The sequence below is a fragment of the Lynx canadensis genome, chromosome X (genome assembly GCF_007474595.2).
Source record: "Lynx canadensis isolate LIC74 chromosome X, mLynCan4.pri.v2, whole genome shotgun sequence".
Taxonomy (NCBI): Eukaryota; Metazoa; Chordata; class Mammalia; order Carnivora; family Felidae; genus Lynx; species Lynx canadensis.
In genome coordinates, this window is record NC_044321.2 from 3334479 (window position 1) to 3347546 (window position 13068).

General features: G+C 45.3%; 1 protein-coding gene across 1 annotated transcript in view; it reads right to left on the reverse strand.

Annotated features, from left to right (window-relative positions):
* The window catches only part of NLGN4X (neuroligin 4 X-linked), a 314198-nt gene that overhangs the window by 272885 nt on the left and 28245 nt on the right, over nucleotides 1–13068 (reverse strand). The window contains exons 2-3 of the mRNA XM_030306029.1: nucleotides 7857–8024; nucleotides 1921–2007 (exon numbers count right to left, since the gene is read on the reverse strand). The gene's annotated coding sequence lies outside the window, so the exon portion shown is untranslated. The remainder of the gene's footprint in view (nucleotides 1–1920; nucleotides 2008–7856; nucleotides 8025–13068) is intronic.

A 13068-nucleotide genomic window follows, 5' to 3' on the forward strand; every position in this document is an offset into this window, starting at 1 on the left:
CCAAATTAAGACCTACAGAGCTTTCCGTTCTGAGAATGCCTGAGAAGGAAAATCCCCTGTCGTTAGCTTTTCATCCAGCCACGCCATCCTCCGGAGACAGTGCAGAAAGTTCCAACGTGGGATCAACGTGCATCAAAGGCCACCCCAAACTGTGACCTCAAAGCACGCCCCGGCTCAGAGAGGCCGTTTAGACAGCCTCTTGGACAAACATGTCGATAATACCTGGTGCTTTCAAATGCAGATTGAGGTGAAGTGCATACGGCCAAAAAAAAATAAGTGTTCCTAGACTCAGAAGTCCTCATTCTCCTCTCCTGATTGTGCACTTTATATAATGTTCCCTTTGGGTTTCATTACGGGAGCTGTCACATTATGAGCTGTGACTTGTCTACAGCTCGGAGGCTGATGCCAGACCTATTCCCACTGCTTCTCCCTGGAACCAGGACGGCCTGATTATATTAAACAGAGTGCGGCTTGCACAGCGGCTAACCGAAATGATTACCACCAAGCTGCATCGGGTTCCTGTTCCAAAATCTTTTCGTGTGAGAAGGAAGACAGATAGTTCCGAGACTTCATGCCCTGGTTATAAAGCAATGCTCGCCCAGATTGGAAAAAGGAAATAAAAATGAAAAAGGAATTTACATAACGTGCTGTTAATGATTACTGAGCTATATGCGCTGATGACAAACGTGTGTGTGTCGAATACCTTTGGTAAAATAACCTGTACAAGATAAAAATAGCAATCATTTTCTCATCTATAATCATCTTCCAAATTTGCACGTTCATAACAAAAGGGGGACAGCTTCAGTCTTTACTACTCAGACTTATCTTTGAAAAAAACAAAGTTTGGAAAAAACAAAGTTTCCAAACTTATCTTTGGAAAAAAAAAAAAAAACCTAGCATTTCTTCATGGCTGGAAATGGGGGAGGAATTTGGAAATCAAGTTTGTTGGGAAGAAGAATCTCATACAAAACATGACCTTGACAATCGTGTAGAATCCAGGAATCCTACAGAAGTTTGTTACCGAAAGAGTAAAGATATGGAAATTATGTGGTCAGCTGTAGACAGAAGCTTAAAGCCATTTGTGGTCCAAACTGTGGGAAACGTTTGGACGCTGTGGCACTCAAACTGACAAGAAAAATGGTAGATAACGAATATTTGAGCAATATAATCACAAATACTACCTTATCAGGGCTGGAATGGACAGCTGAGCCATGAAAAGACATAAGCATTTACTCAAAACATATTAAAACACATCCTTTCTCAAAATTAAGTATGGCGGGGGTTGGGGGGGTGGTGCAACAGACAGGTCCAGACTCTGAAGCGTGACATGATTTACTTAACGAGTTCAACCACAAATCATAACAGTATTCTACCCATTTCCCCTTCCTTGGGATCTGCTCTACTTATGTTCTCCAGACAGAAAGATCCTGTGGCCTCAGCGGGCCCCCACTGTACGTTAGAACCACACGTCTGACATTTTGGATCCCATTCTGCAGGGGCACTGCCGTTCAAGTGCCTCCGTAGCTTGAGATGCTCACTCTAGCCCAGTTGAGAAGCTCACAGTGGGCTTTCAGTGACCAATGGACTAGAGGGTAAATTTTGGATCGGCTTACATGAGGTGAATCAGAAAGTGGAACCTCTCCTGTGAATACCTGATCTATGAGATACACTCGGCATTGTGGCTCTTTGTACGAATAAGCAATTATTACAAAACTCTAAATTTCCAACGCAGGCCATTGTATGTACTCCCAATAAGCTTGAAATCACTGCTTTGCACTTTGGTTCATTTCGAATAGATTTTAAAAAAGAAAGCTAATCTTACTACCAAAGTGCTCAGGAACGATTGCTAGATTGGATTCCACCAGGCTGCAAATCAATGACACGTGCCAGCAGAGGCCAATGATTATTTTTGATACTTACCATCACGGTGTCCTCCTAAGAAGATGCCTTTAAAAATGCCTCCACGGACATATACTTGATGTCTTTTCCATCTCAACACATTTTTCCCTATTGAAAACAAGAAGAAGACACATTGGTCCCCTCAGTAAGAGACATGGTGTGCCTGCTTCAAAGCCAACGGAATATTGCTCACACAACCTGTCTTTTGGGTTGTTCCAACAACTAGCGGGTCATGAACTAAGTTCCTTAGTAAGTCAAGCTCCTACTCATGACGGGCATCGACACGGGCGTGGCTAAATACAGATTCCACGTGGAGACACCCTGGTCCTCACGCAGCCTGGCGATTTACAATCAATGGAGAAAGACTGAGGCTTCCAGGGCCCGGTTCACCTGCATTCGCGTGGGCTCTGTTCCATCTCCACTGACAATGACAGTCCATTCAGTGCGTGTCTATGTGAGACCTAGCTTATTCAAATCAAGACGTTTTCAATCCTTGGAAAATTCAGTTTGGGGGAAGAGTCAATGTTTTAGAAACGGTTTATTTACAGGAATAAACAGCCCTGCACAGCGTGTTCGTCCCCGACAGCAGCGGGTCAGGATGGGAAGGACCCAACGTGGTCATGTGTGCTTGGGGATGGGAAGGACCCAACGTGCTCATGTGTGCTTGGGGATGGGAAGGACCCAACGTGCTCATGTGTGCTTGGGATGGGAAGGACCCAATGTGCTCATGTGTGCCTGGGGATGGGAAGGACCCAACGTGCTCATGTGTGCCTGGGGATGGGAAGGACCCAACGTGCTCATGTGTGCCTGGGGATGGGAAGGACCCAACGTGCTCATGTGTGCCTGGGGATGGGAAGGACCCAACGTGCTCATGTGTGCTTGGGGATGGGAAGGACCCAACGTGCTCATGTGTGCCTGGGGATGGGAAGGACCCAACGTGCTCATGTGTGCCTGGGGATGGGAAGGACCCAACGTGCTCATGTGTGCCTGGGGATGGGAAGGACCCAACGTGCTCATGTGTGCCTGGGGATGGGAAGGACCCAACGTGCTCATGTGTGCCTGGGGATGGGAAGGACCCAACGTGCTCATGTGTGCCTGGGGATGGGAAGGACCCAACGTGCTCATGTGTGCCTGGGGATGGGAAGGACCCAACGTGCTCATGTGTGCCTGGGGATGGGAAGGACCCAACGTGCTCATGTGTGCCTGGGGATGGGAAGGACCCAACGTGCTCATGTGTGCCTGGGGATGGGAAGGACCCAACGTGCTCATGTGTGCCTGGGGATGGGAAGGACCCAACGTGCTCATGTGTGCCTGGGGATGGGAAGGACCCAACGTGCTCATGGCCACTTGGCTCCACTGTGACAAACCTAGTGTCTATTTGAGCAGTGTGCATCCTGGGAGCAGTCAGCATTATTCTTGTCAACTCAACATGGAATCTTCTCTTTAAAGGGTGACTCTCACACAACACTGCTCCTTCAAATTAACAGCTGAGGTCCAGCTGAGGACCGCAACAAGGGAAGGTAGCTCCTTGTGGGCAGTTTGACATGACAGTGAGTTGACACGGCCACGGAGGTGCTCACCATTTCCTAGCTCTAGAAAGGGGAGTAAGCGGAAAACGGGAATACATCGTTGGATGCACTTCTCAGGTTACCCCCACACTGGAAGAATATGAGTACCAAGCAAATGAGGTCTTTGGGTTTCAAAGGAAACAAGCCAGCACGTTATTAAACCGTAGGAAGGCAGGGTCATATTTTAATTATGTTCTGATTACTCATAACAACACATCCAGTTATTAATATGTGTTTCATGAATACTGTTGATTAAAATATATTTGTGAGAATGAATTTGTATGGAACAACAATCATAATTGCATTCATAACAGCTCACCCTGCCATAGCCGTGCAGGGTACTATTATCACATCTGTTTACAGTTAAGAAACTGAGGGGCGCCTGGGTGGCTCAGTCGGTTGAGCGTGCAACTTTGGCTCAGGTCACAATCTCATAGTCTGTGAGTTCGAGCCTCACGTAAAACTCTGCGCTGACAGCACGGAGCCTGGAGTCGGCTTTGGATTCTGTCTCCCTCTCTCTCTGGCCCTTCCCCATTTGCACTCTTTCTCTCTCTCAAAAAAGATATTAAAATTTTTTTTAAAGAAGAAGAAACACCGATATTCACATGCAGAGTCACACAGCTCATCAGCTGGGAGGGAGGGCTGAGTCTACCTAGACATCAAAGACCACACACTTTACAATATCAAGCTGCATCGTCAACAAATGCATGAAATAGTAGCCACCCCATATATAGTGGGTCAACATTGCATATCCCGACTGCTGTATGTACTGACTCATTTTATTGTCTCAAGAAGCATAGAAGGTAAGGAAGGGCATCATCACCATTAGTTGAAAAAGGTGATTTAGAGGAGTATTAGCCTATTAGCCCAGGAGCATGGAGCTGTGAAAGGTAGGGGTGGACTTAAACGAGGCAGTGTGCCTTCTCTATACCTTGCTACACGAGTCAGGTGGGACAATGGACACCTTTTCTCTCCCACGTCCTCACTCCACACTGTGGGAATCTACACCTCCAATGGTTTTCATCGGTGAAAAGGAGGCTATGTGATATCAATACCCAAGATAACCTCATAATGCGTAAGTGACAGACACCCAGTAGACGCTCACTGAATACTGGCCATTCTCGCATCGTATCATTAATATTACAACATAGAAATTGGCCTTGTCTGTATTTCACCTGATCACACATCGTATCTAGGCTCACGACTCCAGGCAAGTGTTAAGTACGCAATCACAATGTATATTTGTACGTGCTTCCGGAAAGTTCTACAAACACTAGTATCTCATGGGCCATACATATTTTTTCTTCTTTTTAATATTTTTTTTAAATATTTATTTATTTTTGAAAGGGAGAGACAGAGCACAAGCAGGGGAGGGGCAGAGAGAGGGAGACAGAATCCGAAGCAGGCTCCAGGCTCTGAGCTGTCAGCACACAGCCCGACGTGGGGCTCGAACTCATGAACCGTGAGATCATGACCTGAGCTGAAGTCAGTTGCTTAACTGACTGAGTCACCCAGGCGCCCCTATCTTCTTTTCTTGTAATGGGGTAGAGAAAAATATTCCTTAATTATTATTTTAAGGTTGAGTTTTGTTTCTGGGTTTGCTTTATGTTGTCGGTGTGTTTTTTAAGGTATACAAGTGAGATGGAATGATTAATCACATTGGCATGTGTCTTATTTATTGTAAAATCCGATATTACGCTAATCTGAGAGCACAAAATCCACATTCTCAGCATCTAGTGCTTACTGTGTGGTCATGTCCCTGATGCCATATCACTGGAAAGAATTCTGTTCATGCATGCTCACTCTGCCTAAGAGGACTGCACAGGAAAAATGTCTCCCTTCCCTCTCACTGTCCCCCGTCCCTCTCTTACTGGGACCTACCCTCCATCCTGAGTGCAGACTGCAGTACTTTTCCTGCGTTGCAAGGTTAAATACATCCCAAATATCTTTAGTTTCTTCTTCGAGGATAACCTGTGATGTGTGAACCCACAATGTGACACACTCCCTGATTGGTTTCTGTAAAGAAACGCCCAAATCCTGATGAGCCCGAGAGACAGGCAGGGCCCTTTATTATACCCATATGGCAGGGCACCTGGGTGGCTCAGTCGGTTGAGCGTCCGACTTCGGCTCAGGTCACGATCTTGTGGTTCGTGGGTTCGAGCCCTGCGTCGGGCTCTGTGCTGACAGCTCTCCTGGAGCCTGCTTCGGATTCTGTGTCTCCCTCTCTCTCTGATCCTCCCCTGTTCATGTTCTCTCTCTGTCTCTGTCTATCAAAAATAAACATGAAAAAAAATTTATTATACCCATATGGTTATGACACTTGGGGCTAACCTTTGAAATCAAGGGAGAATGTAGGTCATCAACACACTCACATTCCAATGTTCCTTTGTTTTTCCCTTTGTTTTCCGCTATAAAGGTGACTGTGGGGCGTGATGCGATAAGGCTTACTTTGTGTATCTGAAGCTAAATTATAAGGTCTAGTCACATGCCAGAGCGTCTGGGTGGCTCAGTTGGCGAAGCGTCTGACTTCAGCTCAGGTCACGATCTCATGGTTCCAGCCCAGCATCGGGCTCTGTGCTGACAGCGTGCAGCCTGCTTGGGATTCTCTCTCTCCTTCTCCTTCTGCCCCTCCCCCACTCACATTCCCTCTGGATCTCTCTCTTTCAAAATAAACTTAAAAAACATATAGTCATGTGCCTTATAGCATATATCAAAGGTTAAAGAATATATTCTCTAGATTAAAATACTTCTTATTTAATATTAAAATATTTTTTAACATTTACTTATTATTTATTTATTATTATTATATTATATTATATTATATATATTATATTATTATTTATAATTATTTATTTATTTATTATTGACAGAGAGAGACAGAGCATGAGCATGGGAGGGAGACACATGAGAGAGGGAGACACAGAATCCGAAGCAGGCTCCAGGCTCCGAGCTGTCAGCACAGAGCCCGAGGCAGGGCTCGAAATCACGAACTGTGAGACCATGACCTGAGCCGAAGTCAGATGCTTCACCAACTGAGCCACCCAAGCGCCCCTATAATCTAGGTTTTGACACAAAAAGTATACCCTACTATATACTTATCATTTGTAAAGACTTACAGTGTACTTAATATGTATTCATTGATATAGAAAAGAATCTTTTGGGGGCACCTGGGTGGCTCAGTTGGTTAAACATCCCACTCTTGGGGTACCTGGGTGGCTCAGTTAGTTAGGCATCCGACTTCAGCTCAGGTCATGATCTCACAGTTTATGAGTTTGAACCCTATGTGGGGCTCTGTGCTGACAGCTCAGAGCCTGGAGCCCGCTTTGGATTCTGTGTCTCCCTCTCTCTCTGCCCCTCCCCTACTTGCACTCTGTCTCTCTCTCTCAAAAATAAATAAATATTTTTAAAAAATGGAATCTTTTGGGGCGCCTGGGTGGCGCAGTCGGTTAAGCGTCCGACTTCAGCCAGGTCAAGATCTCGCGGTGCGTGAGTTCGAGCCCCGCGTCAGGCTCTGGGCTGATGGCTCAGAGCCTGGAGCCTGTTTCCGATTCTGTGTCTCCCTCTCTCTCTGCCCCTCCCCCGTTCATGCTCTGTCTCTCTCTGTCCCCAAAATAAATAAACGTTGAAAAAAAAATTTAAAAAAAAAATGGAATCTTTTGTTTTAAGTTTTTTTTTAGTAATCTCTACACCCAACATGGGGTGTGAACCCATGACCCCAAGACCAAGAACCGCATATTCTTCCAACTGAGCCAGCCGGGTGCCCCTAGAGAAGAAACTTTTAATTACAATAATATATGGCCTGTGATGACAGTTTCCAAATAGTCAAGGTAGATTAAAAAGAGGAGGCACTCATTTGCAGCAACGTAGGTGGAACTGGAGGGGATTATGCTAAGTGAGATAAGTCAGTCAGAGAAAGACAGATATCATATGTTTTCACTCATGTGGAACTTGAGAAACTTAACAGAAGAGGGGAGGGAGGGGAAAAACAGTTTCAAGCAGAGAAGAAGGCAAACCATAAGAGATTCTGAAATACAGAGAACAAACTGAGGGCTGATGGGGGTTGCGGAGGAAAGGGGAAGATTGAGGACGGCACCTGTTGGGATGAACACTGGGTGTTGTATGTAAGCGATGAATCACAAGAATCTACCCCAACCAAGAGCACACAGGAGGCACTAACTAAAGCAATATTTATGAGTTGTTAATATATTAGCAATATTATAGTTTGTTAACACATATATATATAATATGCAATTCAACATAATTTATAATATGTAAATAATTTAATATAATTTGTACTATGTAAATGTATCGTTTCCTATTCATAAAATTATTGTATCATGTTAATAGGATCTTAGCATACAGAGAGTACATCAGTCAAAGCATACAGACCTTCTGAGGAATATCAGGTCCGGACAGAAGAAGGATTCATTCCACACTAGGATAATGTTTCAAGGAGGCCTCTCCATGTACTTTCATCTTTACAACTGAAGATTTGGGGGTTCATGAATATCTTCAAAGCCATTCCAATTCACCCCGCGTAGTAGGTCAAAAAAATACCTAGAAAATAAGATAGAAAGATATAAACATCTTCATAAAAGTTGGCATTCATATACGTTTGACATTCCAAGAGGGTACTGATGGCATTTTACTCCCTCGTACCTAAATAACTTGCAATAAATATTGTCTAGAGATCCTGTCGTTTCATTCCACAAGTGTTTTTTGAGTGCAAACCACGAATGAGACAGGAAGTCAGAAAAGGAATTCCAAAGACGCACGGGACAGCCCCTATCCTCAATGAGCCTGACTTCTCATGAAGGAGGGGGCATCCTCAGAGCAAGGACTCATAAATAACTGCACGACCTCACGGACCGGCAATTAAGGAATAGATATTGGCAGGTTCAGCGGAGATGACAGCTGTAAGAAAATCTTAGGAGCTGGCACAGTAGAGGACCTTGAGAGAGGAGGGCGACAACGGCCATATTTGTCAGAGTCCAGCCCATGGGAAGGAGGAGGAAGAAGGTGCTCCACTGACTGAGCCATCCAGGCGCCCCTAAATTTTTTTTTCAATCCTACGCTTATTCATCCAAAATTAAGTAATTTTGTTTTGAGTTGCCGTGACCTGCTGAATTTCTGAAAGAACAATGAGGGGTTTTCATTTCTTGGGTAGCTATGCAAAAAAAAGGGAAGCTCACATAAGAAGAAAACGTCTGTTTAGGTATCAGGGGGTCATCCTGGATATTTCTAGATGTGTACCTAAATGTTCAAATTAATGTAAGTGACCTCATTTATCTCCCCCAAATTTTACCTCCCATCCCTCAAACAGAACAATCTTCCAAATTATATCCAGTTTTGTAACGATGCATATTTAATAAAACATCTGTTTCTGCTTTGGATTTGCTCCCGGTTTTATACAATGTTCAGATTGTTTAATTTTTAGCGTTCTGAAAGCCGAGTAAAAAACAACGAAGAGGAAAATTTCTCTTCAGAATTTAAAAAATAACTTAAAATACATATAATCAATTTTACCCAATTCGACTTTTGCTGAGTCAACCCACAATTCCAATGAACTCTCAAGGAATTCATTTCTTGCCCACATTGCTAATTTGGACCCAAACCTTTACAACAAAATTAAAAAAGTCCTCGACTCCTCTATCCTGTAAGCAGAAGAGACTTCTGAGCCTGGTGGATTTATAGCTTTCCTGTAAGACATTAAATGATTAAGCTCCAGAATCCTGTAGATTCCGAAAATTTATTGCTCTTAATTTTCCAGGCATGGACTGGAATGGGAAACCTGAAGCCTTTCTCTGACACTGTCTTTAAAAAAATACAGAGAAACAATTCCGAAAAGTCGAAGGACATGCATACTGGCAAAAAAAAATTTTTTTTGAGATAAAAAGACATCTAGAAATAAATCACAGAAGTGTGTGGCATAAACCACACATTTTCAGTAAATCATGCTAATTTACAAGCTCAATAATCGAGGTAGAACCGTTTTCCCCTTCAGTGGGAGACTAACTTCCATCTACAACAAATAGGTTAAATGATCAAAGATGTTCTTGGGGCACATGGGGGGCTCAGTCGCCTTAGTGTCCAATTCTTTATTTGTTTTTTTTTTTTTTAATTTTTTTTTTTTTTTTTTATTTATTTTTGGGACAGAGAGAGACAGAGCATGAACGGGGGAGGAGCAGAGAGAGAGGGAGACACAGAATCGAAACAGGCTCCAGGCTCTGAGCCATCAGCCCAGAGCCTGACGCGGGGCTCGAACTCACGGACCGCGAGATCGTGACCTGGCTGAAGTCGGGCGCTTAACCGACTGCGCCACCCAGGCGCCCCCCAATTCTTTATTTGGACCCAGGTCATGATCTCACAGTTCATGGGTTCAAGCCCCACATCGGACTCTATGCTGACACCACAGAGCCTGCTTGGGATCCTCTCTCTCCCTCTCTCTCTGCCCCTCCCCTGCTCGCTCTTTATCTCTGTCTCTCAAAACAAATTAAAATAAACTCTAAAAAAAAAAAAAAACACGTTCAGGGTGCCTGGGTAGCTCAGTCAGTTAAGTATCCGATTTGAGCTCAGGTCATGATCTCACAGTTCATGGGTTCCAGCCCCGCGTCGGGCTCTGTGCTGATGGCTCAGAGCCTGGAGCCTGCTTCGGATTCTGTGTCTCCCTCTCTCTCTGCCCCTCCCCCACTTGCGATCTGTCTCCCTCTCTCTATCTCACTCAAAAATAAATAAACATTTTAAAAAAATGTTTTTTATGGAAAAAAATAATGTTCTCTCATACTGTCTCTGGTTTGACTCCATGCTGTCTAAGAACCCATGATGGCTGGCTTGTTAACGCTTGTCTTCGAAGTGCAATCTTTGACTTTTGTCATCCACTCAGTGCATGTCCACAGAGTGTCTACTCATTTCTTCAACAAACACCCAATGAGGGTGTCATCTGAGTGGGACTCACCAAAAGACACACGTTTAAGGGAAGACAGGAACACTTTAAAACACACCTTAGTGGGCAAAAAATAAAAATGCCTTCCAATTTGAGGAAGCACCAAGAAGGAAGGAAGCATGGGCTAAATATGAAGACACTAGAGCATGTGACCCACTTTAAGTGGGAAGAGGGAAGGGTGTTCCAGGCAGGGGAAGCGTAGAGGCAATGTCCTAATTTGGTCCGCACTTAGTTGGATCACAGAATCAAGAGCCAACTGGTATACCAGCAGGGTGGTAATCAGAGAAGGCTATGCCATGGAGCTGGGGAGGTGGGCAGGAGGCTCACTGCGTAAAGCCAAATAGGTCAGTAAAAGGAATTTGGGGTTTATTCTAAGTAACACGAAGCCATCCTTTGTAAGACATTCTAGACGCAGAAGGAGGAACGAAAGGTCAATCATAAGTGATACGAAGAGCCTGCCTTAGGATGCACCTGTATTTCAAGGTACGTCACGTGCTTCAGTAACTTCTTCATCTCGCAGACACCTCTAGATGCAGGCGCTCTCCACATTACTCTCTTACAGGTGAGAAAACCGGAACGTGAACAAGTCAGCCCCACACAGCCAGGAAGCATTAGGTGACCTGGCTCCTCTGGGAGAAATTGAGTACCAGAAACGAGTGTGTGTAATGCACGCCAAACTCAGAGAAGAAAGCGAGCAGAGAGAATCCTAGCCTCGTGTGATGGATAAAGTATGGATATGCGTGACATACTAGGTAAAAAAAACGCATTGGGCTCTGCCTCTGGCTCCTGGCACAGAACTCCTAAAACCCCTGCGATTCCTAGATCACTAAGAGCATCCTTGTTGTAACATTTGATCTACGACTCTGACTCCTCATACCGAGCTCCTAATTAGCTTGGAACTTCTTAGGCAGTAGGAGTGTCTTTTGTTCCAATGAGGCAACACTTGGTGGGCTCCAACATAGCTTCTAAATGAGAGCTGGTCGGCAGGAAAACCAAGTCATGGTTGGAAGCTTGGAATGTTCAGCCCCCCTCCGTGCTCTGGGAAGAGGAAGGGGCTGGAGGCTGAGTTAAAGATTGGTCATACGTACATGAAGAAGCCTCCATAAAATCTGAAAAGTACACAGTTCAGGGAGCTTCTGGGTGGGTGTGTCCATCCACGGCTGGGAGTGTGGTGCACCCCAACTCCATGAGGACACAGCTCCTGCTTCAGGACCCTCACAGACCTCATCCTATGTTATCTCTTCATCTGGCTGTTCCTCTGTATCCTTTACATCTCCTTTATTATAAAATAAACTGGAAGACATTAAAGAAATGTTTCTCCAAATTCTGTGAGCTGTTCTAGTAAATGATACAATCCAAGGAGGGGATTTTGGGAACCTCTGATCCGTAGCCAAGTTGGAAGAAAGTTGTGGGTAACCTAGGGACCTATTGCTTACAATTGACATCTGCAGTGGAGACAAGTCTTATGGGACTGAGCCCTTAACCTGTGGGGTCTGTGCTGACTCCAGTTTGGGTCAAATTGAACTGAATTGTAGGACACATCCTGCAGGTGTCACAGACAATGGCTCAGTGCTGGGGGGCGGGGGAACCACATACCTGGAGACAGGAAGTATTGAGTGTGTGCGTAAAGGGGAAACACAGGAGTGGTTTTCCCAACCGGTGTGGTAGAGGGGAATACACAAGTACCCCAGGTTGAAGGAGAACGTGAGAATGACAGCAAGAAAGCAAGGAACAGGTGCAGTGAATCCCTGCGATTATCAGCCTGGATGGAACATTACATACCAGGGAGGAGAGGCCACGAAGTAACATGGCCGGGACAGGGAATGGACAAAAACGTGGGCTTGAGCACAGTTTCCGGACTGGACAGTCCTCTGATGCAACCTATTATTTAGGGAGGTGGAGCAGGAAGACAAAATAGATGGGAGAGTGTGAACAGCCATAGGACATTAGTAAAACAGCGAAACTAAAGAGAGAACATGGAGGTAAGGAGACCCGGAAAGCATATTACACCGGGCAGACCAGAGAGACGGGATGCAAAGTGCAGGATGAGGGACTGAGTCCGGGAAAACAAAAAGGCAGGGAACAGAGCAAGCTTGGCAAGAAAGACGACGGGCTGAATTTGGACACACCGAACTCGGCTTTTGGCAGTATGCGCAAAGTCGTCCTCAAAAGAGACGACCGTGGGAGCGGGATGGAGCTTGAGAGTGACGCCAGAGCAGAGAATAGAAACCCAGGGGTGTCCCAGGTGGAAACTATGGTTGAATCACGAACAGATGCAAAGGTATGTGGGACAGTCTGGAGCAACAGTAGTAGCTGAAGAAGCAGGATGAGAAAAATGCAGAAAATGCAGAGAAGATACCGCAAAGTTCGCTAAAGGCACAGGAAGGCAGTAGAGGGGAGCCAAGGGGACAGCGTTGAGAAACTGGGACAATGAACACGTCAGAGTCTACGGAGAAAGTCCCGGGAGGACGCTGGCTCTGTTGAAGACTCACCCCCGCGGTGGCCACCTGGGCAAAGCCACGGAGTCCAGGTGCGCGGTCAGAAAAGATGGCAGAAGAGACGCGAGAGGAAACAGAGCCATGGGTCTTAGGAAGAGCTCTTCTTCTCAAGGTACGATGTGTCAGGACATCAAGTAGGTACTATGGAAAGACGAGAATG